General features: G+C 50.5%; 1 protein-coding gene and 1 long non-coding RNA gene across 6 annotated transcripts in view; one reads left to right on the top strand and one right to left on the bottom strand.

Annotated features, from left to right (window-relative positions):
- ACTN4 (actinin alpha 4) overlaps window positions 1-13,514 on the bottom strand; it is a 71,137-nt gene that overhangs the window by 34,057 nt on the left and 23,566 nt on the right. The gene's annotated exons all lie outside the window — the stretch shown is intronic.
- On the top strand, window positions 5,544-12,380 carry LOC116737793. 2 transcript variants are annotated; one of them, XR_004342978.1, is made up of 2 exons: window positions 5,544-6,153; window positions 11,818-12,380. It is a non-coding gene; the product is annotated as an uncharacterized LOC116737793 (long non-coding RNA). The 2 variants fall into 2 exon arrangements; XR_004342977.1 differs by having other exon boundaries at window positions 11,040-12,380.

Raw genomic sequence — 13,514 nt, 5'->3', positions numbered from 1 at the left:
CACGGGAAACTGAGGCTGGTGGTTTCGCAGCATGGGGGACACAGTGAGCTGCCCGCCCAGGACTCAATCCATAGCCAGCCAGGGGCAGAGCAGGCATGCTGTGTGTGCCTGCCCCATGACGACATCACCTAATTCGAAAGCAATTACAGGGAAATATGGAATGTTGCTTATGTCCTGGCCCGACGCTGCCTTATTCGGACTTTTCTCAGCCTACACAAAAAAGCTCTGACTTCCCAGTCGGAGGAGAGGTATAAATACCGCAGAGTGGAGTAGTGAGCATTCCAAAGGTCCTGCGTGTCCATCCAGAAACCAGCTTTCCCCCACACCCCCTCCCCGGCAGCCAACGTTCCTGCCTCGGCCAGTCACCCTGTAAAGCACCAGAAAGCGAGCACGCTGTCGCTCCAACAGACTGACTTGCGTGTAGTTCCTACCTCGCGATAAGCGCTCGTCGAAAACTTTCCTGTAGGTCTTTACAGGGCCGGTTATTTCTCATCACTCAGGACTTCCCTCAGATGACATCACCCCAGGTCTTCCTTGCCCTTGACATCTGCACCATGCAATCACTTTACTCCGGTAGGTCATATTCATTGTACTTATTACTCTCAGAAATTATGTCCTTTGTCCAGAACCAGTCTTCCTCCCAAGCCTACCAGAATCTCTATGAGAGCCGAGTCCTGTTTGCCGCAGGACCCCACTGCCTTGCACAGTTGGTCCTTAGTAAATCCTACAATGAATGGAATGTGTTTGGGGCCTCTCATGTCTAGTCATTTATGACTTCATGGTTTCTAATCCCATTTTGTACTGGTGAGAGTCCCAAGATTTAGGGCTAAGACTGCTTGCTTTCAAAAGTTCACAAAAATAAATCCTGGGGCTACAGATATTCCACACGCAAGCCACGGAAGATGCTGCTCGCGGCTTGCCACTCCAACAGAAGGACAGGAGCGAGCCCTCAGGAGCCTCATTCACTCAGGCATCAAGGCCACTGGACTTGCAGAGACCCTGGCTCAAGGGCGGGACCTAGGCGGTGGTTAGCAGTGGGCAGGCTACGAGGCAGGCTGAGGAGAGGACAGAGTGGCACAGTGCTCCAGAGCAAGGGCTCTCGAACCTCAAACATGGGTTCAAATCCTCGCCTCGCCACGCCACTTACTGTGCGAGGCCTTAGAAAACAGAGGTCATCTCCCTCAGCTTCAGTTTCCTCCTTTGTAAAATGAAGGTAATAGGCACGGTGTGAGCATTCAATACGGCAATACGCACAGCCTGCGGAGAGTAAGTGATCAGTAGATGTTCCATTCGTTACTGTGTAGTTCCTGTTCCAAAGGGGCGAAGCCACACACCCCCAGTATTGCTGGCTACACTCTGGCGGCCGACACAAAGTGGTCTTCCCCCAAACCTCCCTTCCCTTAGCCTGGCCACGCGACTACCAAACCAAAGGAATATAATGATCAGACCTGGTTTTTCACACTTCCCGAGATCCTTGAAGTCCAGAGGTCCTCGACCCTGGCTGTACCTTAGAATTACCTGTGAGCTCTTCTGGTTTTTGTTATTTTCTCTCTCTCTCTCAGTTTTTAAGACAATGAATATTGTTTTCAGCCACCAGGCTTTGAGGCAATTTGCTACCCAGCAGTAGATAACTAACGCAATACGGAAGCAGAGTTGCTGTATCATAGGTATGCGTGTATTCTTTTTAATCAAGTGCACAGTTTGGAGAGCCAATTTTTTAAAACTGAGTTGTAATTCACATACCATAAAACCCACCCTTTTAAAGTATAAAAATCAGTGAGCTTTAACTTATTCATGAGGCTGTACAATTATCACCACTATCTAATCCCAGACCATTTGTATCACCCCAAAACTGTGAGCACTCCCTAGCTCCCCTTCCCCGCTAGCTCCTGGCAACTGCTAATCTACTTTCTGTCTCTATGCATTTGCCTTTTATGAACATTTCATATAAGTGGAATTATACAGTATGTAACCTTTGTGTCTGGCTTCTTTCATTGTGCTTTCCAGGTTAACCCACGTTGTAGCCTGTATCAGTGAGTGTTTCATCACTTCTTGTCTGAGTAATACTCTATTTTATGGATGTCTCATATTTTGTTTATCCATTCAATCTCAAGTTGATGGACATTTGGGTCATTCCTACTTATGCTCTTATGAATAATGCTGCTACGAACATTCATGTGTAAGCTTTTGCGCCAACGTGTTTCCAATTCCCCTGGGTATATACCTAGGTGTCTAACTGCTGGATCATATGGCAACTCTACGTTCAATCGTTTGAGGAACTACCAAGCTGTTTTCCAAAGAGGCTTCATCATTTTACATTCCCATCAGCAACATATGAGCATTCCAATTTCTCCACATCCTTGCCAACACTTGTTATTCTCTGACTTTTTGATTATAGTCTTCCTAGTGGGTGTGAGGTGGTGTCTCATTTGCATTTCCCTAATAATTAATGATGCTGAGCATCTGATTAACCTCTTTGGAAAATCTGTCTTCTAGTCCATTTTTTAACTGGTTATTTGTCTTTTCATTGATATGTTGCAGGCATTCTTTATATATTCTGGACACTAGACTCTTATCAGATAATATGATTTGTAAATATTCTCTCCCATCCTGAAGACTGTCTTTTTACTTTTACTTCCTGAGTGTCCTTTGAAGCAAAAAAAGTTTTTAATTGTCACTAAGTCTAATATAACTATTTTTCTTTGGTTGCTTGTGTTTTTGGTGTCCTATCTAATAAACATTGCCTAATCCAAGATCACACAGATTTTTTAAAATTATTATTATTATTATTATTATTTTTGATAGAGCACACGTATGTATGCGCAAGCAGGGGAAGGACAGAGGGAGAGAATCTTAAGCAGGCTCTATACTCAGCACGGAGCCTGACGCAGGACTCAATCTCACAACTGTAAGATCATGACCTGAGCCAAAATCAAGAGTTGGACACTTAACCGACTGAGCCACCCAAGTGCCCCCACGGTCACAAAGATTTATGCTTACGTTTTCTTCTAAGTTTTATGGTTTTAGTTCTTATATTTAGATATTTGATCCAGTTGGAGTTATTTTGTATATGGTGCGAGGTAGGGGTCCAACTCCATCCATTATTTGCGTGTGGATATCCAGTTGTCTTAGCACTATTTATTGAAAAGACTACTCTTTCCCCATTGAATATGTCTTTTACTCTTGCTGGAAATCAATTGACAATAAATATATGGACCTCAGAGTTTCATAATAATGCCAAAACTTCACCCCAGGCCTAATGAAGGACCTGAAGGTGGGTCTTGAGCAACAGAATTCAGGAAGCTTACCAAGTGAGCCTAAAACGTTGCCAGGGTTGAGAACCACCACTCTAATTTATTAAACTCTCGCATTCTCTAAGTGAGGAAGGAATACGAGGCCCAGTTAGAACTACGCAACCCTTGGATTTGTTAGACTGAACTGGACCTTGGAGCTAAAAGAAATCTCAGAGAAGCAGGGGGTAGGCAGCCCAGGGTAGGGAGGTGCCCTATTCTCAAACAGAACTTTTCAGGAGCTATCCCACACATGGAAAACCAACCAACCAACCAACCAACCAACCCAAAGCTACTCAGATTACACTCCAAAGAACTGGGTCCTCCCCACAGGGGAAGAGCCTGCCCTCCCCACAGAGAGTACACAGGGAGATAAGGGTCTGAACTAAAGGCAGGTGGGGGCCACGGGGTGGAGGTGGAAGGCGGCGCTCAGCTCTCAAAAGAAAGCTTTTTAACAGGAAGAAGAGATGGGTGAGGCCTACCTGAAATAGCTACCTTTAAAAGAGAAAGAAAACTTCCACCTCCCAAAAGGCAGTTTTTAAATTAGGGCAGCAGCAGACTGGGGACATGCCCTCCGCCTCCTCTGGCCCAATGTGGCATTTTGCTGTGAAACGATCAGGCACAGGGGCCCTTCACCTGGAGAACAGGGAGTCTGAGCTACAAAAACCCCATTTACTTTCAATGGCTTACAGTTGAGCTCAGGTTTCGGGGTAGGAAGGGAGATTAAAGATCGTCTGGTTTAAACTTTGATCCTTCAAAAAGATAGCCAAGTGAGCCAATTCTGGCCCCGAGACTGTGTGTCTTGGAATCCGAACAGGTGCCTAAGAAAACGAGTCTTTAGAATCAACGTTTTATCATGGACAAATCCGCCTATGAACTTGCTTATCTAGATAACAGGCATTTGGCATGTGGGGAGAAAAGGTCAGAGGGGGCACTGAGGGGATGCAAGTGTCATTCAGGCAAGTGCTTCTTCCGTCCTGAGCCGAGGCCCACCCCAGTGACTCCCCAACAGAACTGAGAAGTGAGAAGAGTGTGCAGGCAGGGGCATATGGGCAAACACCACCATTTCTCCCTCTGTTCACCTTCTAGCAAGACAGCCTGCTTCCTGCTGGAACTTACATGATCCACAAACTGGGCCTTGGTGGCGGAAGGGCAATCATGCTGGGCCTACAAGTGATTTCTAACAGTGGTGCAGGTTTCGCTTTTGACCACGAAACTCCTTGGTGATCCTTTTTCCTTTTTCTTGTCTTGGAACATTCTGACTTAATGGTCCACCGATCAGGTCAGAAACCTCCTCCAGTGAAGGCAGGGAGGGGTGTCTGGAGTGAGTGACATGGCTAGGGCAGAACTGGATTGGTCTGAAAATCTGTGCTCTTGACACAGTGGGGGAAACCGGAGCTTGGGGCGGCGCTCACGGACATGCACTTGTTTCATGGGCGTTCTGTCCCACTGGCTTCCCGCTCTCAGGCCTGGGAGTAAAATGATCCCTTTGAGAAGCAGGCCGCGAGAATATAGGGCATTTATCTGCGTGATCAATTCCTCTCATCTCTGAGTGGACGAGCCCTGGCAGGCGGCCCATGGAGGTGCTGGGTACTCGTCAGCCTACCCACCCTCTCTTGAGGCTCAGTGCAACTCCTCTTTGGGGCTGGCACTGAACATGGGCTCAGTGAGTACTGGCTGAGAGAGTGAATGAATCCATCGTCAATCTGGGAGGTGCCTCAGACCAGAAATTCCTGGCTTAGGTTTTGGAGTTTGCCAAGAGGTAATTGGTGGTGTTCAGAGTTATCCACTCTAGACCTTAGCCTCATGTGAGCAGGCTCTAGCTCTACTTCCTGGCCCTGTGACGGTGGGGGATGGGGGGCACAATTTCTGCGGGTTAAGAAATCATTCTCGATTTGGGGGGGGTCTCTTTTTTCCTTTACCATATTCACTCCATCTTAGTCCCCCTGAATATACAAGACAGACGATATCAACCAATGTCTCAGGAGGATTTTTTTTTTTTTTTTTAAAAGAAAAACGAAAAGAAGGTTCTATAGCCAAAGGGTAATTACAGGACTGGGAGGAACCAGTAAAGAGAGACTGAAACCTCTGACTCATAATTGCTCCATTAAAAATGGTGAAACCGTTTACCCTGGCACAGTGACAGGGCTAGACTCTCACTCTGGCTCGCCCCACCTACAGGCCTTCCTGGGGCTGGCACTGAGGCCCCGCCAAACCGCAGTAAGGGGCGACTGTCTCCAGGAGCAGTGTGATGTCAGAGGACAGGGAGGTCCCTGCCACTCTCAGGGGCAGATCTGACTCCCGGCCCCATCACAACAGGAGTGCCTTTGTGTGCACGTGTGCGTTGGGAAGAGGGGAGGTAATGGAGCACCACTGTGAAGATGTGGGTTCGGCTTTCCAGGGAGGATTCAGCCTACCAGTCCACCTGCCTCATCAGCGCTGCTAAGGAGCCGAACCGTCGACGAAGACAGCAAGAGGCGTTTTTATGACTGGGTCGGGTATAAGGCCCACCCTAATCTAACTGTACAAGTGACTCACATTTATTGAACACTTACTGCTTACCAGAATTTGTTCTCAATGCTCGACATTTTACAGATAAGGCTAAAAGCTGAAGCAATCTGCCACAGTCACACAGCTGGGAGGCGTCAGGGTCAGGATCCACACGTCTCCTAACCAACCTCAAGTCTGGCTGAGACTGCTTTCTGTTTCTGGTTGTTGCCGTGTCGGGCCCCACGTGAGGTACCTCACATATTTTCTCTCATCCGATCCACTCTAACGAAGACACAAAACCAAATGCAGTCCCGGAGGCCCTTGGCCAATGCCATCCTCCGCCAGCACCAGAGGCCCAGCGCTGGGCCGCAGGGTGAGTCATGGGAGAGGGAGGGCTAGTCAGGTGACCCAACGAGAATCAGAGCTATGCTGAGGTGGCCTGGTTACCTTGACATTCCTGTGATTCTGCCAAGGTAAAAAGTAACCCGAGGAGTTTGCCTTATATGGGCACAATGACAGATTTCGACACAATGTGTTAACTGACCCTGCATCAAATCCCGGATTGCACAGGAGAGGCCTGATAAAGCTCTGAAAGTATAGGAAATAACAATTTATGACAGGCTATCACTGGTGACTCATAAAACAAAGGTGCAGCCCAACTGCCATTGTGTGCCTTTTAGAGAAGTGGGGGGAGGTTGGTGGCTCCCAGGCCAAGTGGCTCTATCACTCTCCTCACACGTGGCAGGAGAGGCCTGGGTTAGACCCCTCCCTCTGTTCACAGGGCCTGGTTCAAAGCAGGGCCTGGAGGAAATCAATTTCAGGCTGGAGCAGAACAGCCAGTCCTCTATGGGTTCAGAGAGCCCCAACCACCTGCTTTCTCCCAGAGGAGTCCAAAAAGGAGAGAGGGGAGCTGCGCTGCCAGGCACAGGCTTTCCGCCCAGCAGGGAACAAGATGGTCAGGTCTCAGTGCCTTGACACTGCGTGAGAACCAAAGAAGGTGGCTGGGCCTCCCAGGATTCTAGAGTCATCCCAGCTTGGGCCCAAAATGCTGGCATCAAACACCCTTCCCAGGCAGCCCCCGGCCCACAGAAGGAGGAGACACTTCTCTGAGCCCTTCCCAAACTCTCAAGCATTTATTCTAATCTTAAAATGTATTCGGTGTTGGGGCACCTGGGAGGCTCAGTTGGTTAAGTGTCTGACTTCAGCTCATGTCATGATCTCAAGGTTCATGAGTTCGAGCCCGTGTCAGATCCCTGTCCCCCTCTCTCTGCCCCTCCCCCCCACTCTCTCTTGCATGTTCTCTCTCTCAAAAACAAAAAATGTATCGGGTGTCTACACATGCCACCTACTATTCTGAGCACTGAGATTAAAACGGACAAACTTCCCGGCCCTCACGAAGTTTCCGCTCTAGTGGAGGAGGTAAGAAACAGAAAAGAAGATATTGGACTGTGGTGGTGCAATTAAACAGGGCAATGTGGCAAGAGCAACTGGAGGAGGGGGCAGCTGAGGCGAAAATCAAATTCAGCCAATCAAGGAAGACCTCTCTGTGGAGGTGACTAACGAGCCTAAACAAACAAGAAGAGCCAACTGACTGAGTAGGAGCATGGCTGGAACAGAGGGAGGACAAGCAGAAGGGGCTGGTTCACAGGGTGTCCTACAGGCCATGGGGGCGGGGGCGGGGGCGGGGTGGGGAGGTCTGGTCTCATTCTAAGACCAACAGGAAGTCTCTGGAGGATCTCACAGGGGGAGCAGCATGATGCAGGAAACCCCCCTGGTGGCCGTGTGGATGGCAGGGTTACAGCGGTGAAGATGGAGAGGACCCCGAAGGCAGAGCCACTATCATGTGCTGCCCTCTGTCAAAACCTTGCTCTCTACACGACCAGGAAGCCAGGGCTACGAGGTGACCATCACCCGCGCACCACCCTTGGCTACCTTCTTTAGAAACACAGAGGCCTGAGGGCGAACCACGATGGGCTTCACAAAGGGACACTCCATGGCCAACAAGAGTGGAGAATTGAAAGTCATACCAAGAGGCGATTTTCAAACAGCATCCCCCAAAGAGCTCTGCCTTCAGGGGTGCCGGGGGTGAGGGCAGGTGGCCCCTCCTCAAATTTAACCTCAGCAGCTCCTTTTATCTATTTTATAATATGGCAGAGACATGTGGGATTCAACTTGAAAAACAGTTGTGCTGCTGAAAAATGTCATTGCCTTAAATCTTAAATCCTCCGTGCAAAATCTATTCCAAATGGTTGCAGCCCTTCCACGGTAGTCCCTACATCCCACCGGATCAAGTGGAAGACCCGGCTCTGTCCGTGGGGCTCCGGAAGGGGAAAGAGGAGTTCTGGCACCACTGGCGTGAAAGCCCTTCCCACCCCTCCCCTGCTAAAGCCTTTGATCCTCTCTGCTCCGTGGGTGGCAGGCGGCTGGAGGAAGGCACACACCACATGTGCTGCCATTCCTGACGGTGGAGGCCTGCTCCCTTCTGGAAGGTGGAGCGACAAACAAAGGGAAGATAAGAAGGCCTGTATCCCAAAGTTCGCCCAGGGTCTGGCCTGGTGCCCACAGATGGAACCTGATGGGGAGAACCACAGAAAGGCAGCCTGAATTCACAGCAGGGTTGCCAAAGTAGGCGGCCATTCTCTCCGGTGGGAGCAAACCCTTGCCATAAGTTCTAACTTCCATAGCACCCTCTCCTCTGGGACAAGAAAACAAAAAAGAAAGAGCTACAGGCAGAGACCATGAAAAATACTGTTTATTTAACTAAACATCTACTAAGGTGACAGTGGCCTTCAGGTAGCTTTCCCACTTCCTGGGGGAGCGGAGATTCAGGTAAAGAGAATCACAGCCAAGGGTCTGGGGAGACCTGCAGAACCTGACAGTCCCACCCTGGAGGTGTGCACAGTCCTGCTGGAGAGGGCCACTGGAAAGCCAGTTGCTGCAGGGCGGGCGGTATGGTCCGAGGACAGCGGAGGGCAGGTGACACCTGATCTGGGCTGTGAAAGAGGAGCACTATTCTGATAGGGTGATGACCTGGGAAGAAGGTCGGTCCACATAGTGGGAACATCGAGAGCGAGAAACACAAACATGCAGATGTTTGGGGACCCCTCAGAAGTGGCAGGGGATGGTGTCAGTTGGGGTCAGAAGGTAGACAGAGGCTGAAGAACTCAGAAGTTGCTCTCTGGCCAGTGGGGCAGGCTTCTCAGTGACCCGATTAGATGTGAGTCTCAGAAAGATAATGTTCACGGCACTAACAAGATGAACCAGGGGCCTGGAGTGAGGCCAGCTGGGAGGCCGCGGCAGGAGGCCTGGGCAAGGACGGTACAACAGGGATGATGCTGGGAGCGGACGTCAGAGACTTCCTGGGTAACAGACGTGGAGCAAAGGGCACACCAGTGTTAACTCACTGAGGTCCGACCACAGCCCACGGAGGCAGGCACTATCCTCACAGAGCAGTTAAGGCACTTCCCCGAAGTCACACAGCTCAAGGCAGCGAATGGTGGCACGGCAAGTCATGCCAAGCCTGACTACAATCTGCACTTTTAAGTGTGTGGTCTTGAGTCAGGACAGCAGCGATGGCAAAGGAAAGGAGGAAGCTTAGGATTCAGAGAAAGAAATCAGTTAAAACCTGGCTGCTGCTACAGCGTGAGAAGTCAAAAGATGATTCCCAGGCTTCTGACCTGGATGACCCACGGACGGGGCAATGTCAAAGCCAGGTACGAAAGACCCGAGGCAGGCTCTGGAAAACAAGTTTGGTTTGGGATATGCCACAGGCATTCACTCACTCGGTCACCCATTCAAACATCTCCTGAGCTTCTCCCGTGGTTGGGCGCGGTGCTGGTGCGAGGCGTTCAGGGAGGAGATAGACTAGGTTCTCCCACAAAGGACGTCAGAGTCTAACAGGGGACAGTGATGTGTGAGCAAATAATTGTATGGGAGAGCGACAGGTGTGTCGGGACTAGAGACACGGGAGTCAGGCACTGAGAGGTGAGACCAGATGCCAGGGAGGAGGGTGGATAAAATCCTCCGGGGGAAAAAGGACACTGTGAAATGCCCACATTTAAGAGGCAGGGAAAGGGAAAGGAGCCAGAGATAGGGGAGGGAAGGAAGAGTCGGAAAAGTAGAAAGAAGGTGATGTCAAGAAAGGCAAAGGGGAGGAGTTTCTGGGTTTTTCCTTAAGACATGGTCAGAAGCATCAAGTGTAACAGGGCGTGGTTATATAAAATACATATATCCATATCAGACCAACACACTGGAGCATTTATAAGTGATGTCTGGAGTGGCGTTTAAAATAATCTGAAGTGGGGGGACGCCTGGGTGGCACAGTCGGTTAAGTCCGACTTCAGCCAGGTCACGATCTCGCGGTCCGTGAGTTCGAGCCCCGTGTCGGGCTCTGGGCTGATGGCTCAGAGCCTGGAGCCTGTTTCCGATTCTGTGTCTCCCTCTCTCTCTGCCCCTCCTCCGTTCATGCTCTGTCTCTCTCTGTCCCAAAAAAAATAAATAAACGTTGAAAAAAAAATTAAAATAATCTGAAGTGGGGAATGTGCTGGGAGATGATGAAAACAAGTTTGGCAAAATGTTGACAACTGCTGCTCTGCTGGGTGATGGGTACCTACGATTCTCCCTACTTCTACACGTGTTCATGTGGGTGTGTGTGAGGGTTTTGAGAAGATCACGCACTGCACAGAGATTGAGAAAGGAGGGCAGGCGCCACCACCTGAATCCCCAGCACCTAGCACAATGCCTGGCACACGGGAAGGGACAAACCCGTCCTGACCAGGCAGTGCCGCACACACCCCTCAGGGGTGGAAGCCAGCCAGTCTCTAGAGATGGCGGAGAGCAGACTGCAGGAGCTGTGCAGGCTGAGAAGTATACGGGAAGTGAGGAGCAAAGGCTTACAGATTTTTTAAATGCCCCAAGGCCAACATCCAAGGACATTTCTTTTTCCCAGGACAGAACCTCCCTTGTGGGCCATCCGGCACCATTCTGTTTTCCTACAAAGACGCAGACTCCACTGCTCCAAGGTAGAAGCTGAACTCACCCTCCCCTCCGGCTTCAGTTTCCCACTGAGTTCCCTGGGCCCCCCTCCTCTCATTACCCGGTAAAGGCCGCTGGGGCAAAGAGGCCCTTTTCAAAGGGGTATCAGACCACACCTCACTATCGTCAAATGAACAAGCACTCTCTTTCTTGCCTTTCTCCTCTCCTGCAGAACAAAGTTGCATTTAAAAGGAAAAACAGTCTCAGGTTTTGTGTCCCGAACAGAGAGAAGGTCCCAGGGGCGCGGACTCGGGAACACAGAGTGGCCGATTCCCCAGGATGGCTCTCGCCAACAGTGACGAGGTGTGGAGGGACGAGGCAGACAAAGCTCAAGGCCAAGCCTGACAGCTGACACAGGGTGGCCTGTCGTTCTGGGTCCCATGGAGAGCCTGGAGAGCCACGGGCAGCTATCAAATTCTGCTCAACCACATCGTGTAGCCTATCTTTCTCTAGATTTTCCGTGGTACGGACTTCTCTGCCAATGCTCCAGAAATAACGATGACCACCAAACATAGCCCAGACCGCGCTTCCTTTCCTGGTATTGCACGTCTGTCTCCAGGCTCAGCTCAGGACACGGAGACAAGTGGGCTACCTCAGAACACGGTACAATAGTGAGTTGGGTTTCAGGAAGGTCGCTAGTCTGCTAAACCACAGGGCTATGTTTTGATGTTTTCAGCTATCCCTAGAAACAAAACACTTCACTGTCTCTTACTATATAAGTTAATTTGACTTACAGGTAGTAATTTCTGTCTAAAAAGAAAAAGTTTAAAAAAAGAAAAAAAGACAGGTCTCCCTGCATTTAGCCACCCGTACCATTTTGAGAGCAGGGGCCTTCTTCTTGTCACGATCACCGTTGTGTCCCTGCTGCCTAGACCCGTGCCTGGCACACAATGTGTGGACATCTAGCTTGTTAAATATTTGCACAGAATAGGATTCTGTTCTAACGATGATTTCCCCCCTTTCCCCACTCAAAAAGCATCCTATTTGTGCTTCATCACTACAGGCATTGATGCTCAACTCCGTGAGGACAGCTGGCTACTGTGGCTGGAAGTGACCCAGGGGAGGACTTCTTAGGACCTTCCAGAGCACACAGCTTACAACAGGGCCAGCTTTTAGATGGGATTCAACTGGCCTGCAGAGACGGCCTGGTCTTGGGGAGTGACAGTACCCTCCTTCTCAGAGGATGGCTTGTGGGCAATCAATCTCTACCCCTAACACCAAGCAGAGGCACTGTCCCACGAGAGACATTAAAACAAGTGATGGGTGGAGAGGTGGCTGATGGGCTGGCTATTTGTCTGTTCATTCAATAGATATTTATTTACTAAGCACCTGTATCTGGCAGACCCTGTCCCATGATACAGCAGTGGACAAAACAGATCCAGCCTCTGTTCTCAAGGCCCTCACAGTCTCACGGTGAGCAGAGAGAGCAAAGGTTGGTTCAACCTAGAAGGATAAGTAGAGGTAATAGACATGCCCCTAAGAGAGGGACCGAACCTTAGGCTGGAGGGGTCAGGTACGACTTCCCAACAAAGAGGAGTATAAACTTAGATCTAAAGAATAAAAAAAGGGGCGCCTGGGTGCTCGGTTGGTTAAGCGTCCCGACTTGATATCGGCTCAGGTCATGATCTCATGGTTTGGTTCCTGAGTTCAGGCCCTGCGTCTGGCTCTACACTGACAGTGGTGAGCCTGCTTGGGATATTCTCTCTCTCTCTCTCTCTCTATCTCTCTCTCTCTCTCTCTGCCCCTCCCCCGAACGTGTGTGCTCTCTTTCTCTCAAAATAAACATTAAAAAAAAAAAAGAATGAAAAAAAAAAAGAATGAGCAAGAGCTGGGATTATTGGGGATTTGGAGAGGGAAGGCAGGAAAGTGGGAAAGAGCATGGAGTAGAGGCAGCTGGTGTGCCTGGAGCATAGTGGTCGGACGGGAAGGGGAGAGGAGGTCCTACAGGGCCAGGGGACTTCCAGATTTGGTCCCAAGGGCAAGGGATACCGATCGAGATTTCAAGCAGGATGTTATCTGGCTCCCAAGTAGAGAGTGGACAGGAGGGCCCGGGGTTGTTACTCAAACTGCATCATCAGCACCTGGCCACGCTGGCACCCAGACGCTGGAGCACCTGGTTCTGCCCTGGCAAAGGGACAGTGAGGCTGCTTCAGGAGAGCCAGGAGGACCTCAGGGCTTCCTGAGATGAAAAGCTGCAGCTTGCGCCTTTGGGGCCTTTCTGGGCCTGTCTGCAGTGTAGAGCAGAAGGGCTGGCTGCCTGTTTACCTTCCACATCCGGCCACAGACGCCCTGCCGGGGGGGGGGGGGGGGGGCAGGGGGTGGGGGGGGGCTTCCCAGAGGGAAGGACACATGCGGTGCTCAGCAGGGACACAGAATACCTCACTAGCTTCCTCCTCAGAGGCCCTGAGGGGCCCACCGGCCTCTCTCAGCGGCCTCTCTCAGCGAGGTCTGCAGCCCACTCGCAGGCCACTGCCGTACAAGGCGCACGTTCTCCCCCGCCTTGGCTTTCTCAGCCAGCAATACGGAGTCTGCCCCTAAGCCACAGGGGCTCCATCCACCGCCCTGCGTCTGACATAATCAGGATGAGTAATAGATTGCTGCCTCTTTCTAGGAAACTCACTTCCAGGACCCCTTCAATGCTTAATGCAGACATACCTAGCAGCTGAACTTGCTAGAACTCAAGGCCAATCTTCAAAGAGC

Source organism: Lynx canadensis, chromosome E2 (assembly GCF_007474595.2).
Source record: "Lynx canadensis isolate LIC74 chromosome E2, mLynCan4.pri.v2, whole genome shotgun sequence".
Taxonomy (NCBI): domain Eukaryota; kingdom Metazoa; phylum Chordata; class Mammalia; order Carnivora; family Felidae; genus Lynx; species Lynx canadensis.
Note: the sequence above shows the minus strand (reverse complement) of the source record. Positions and strands in the feature narration are given on the sequence as shown.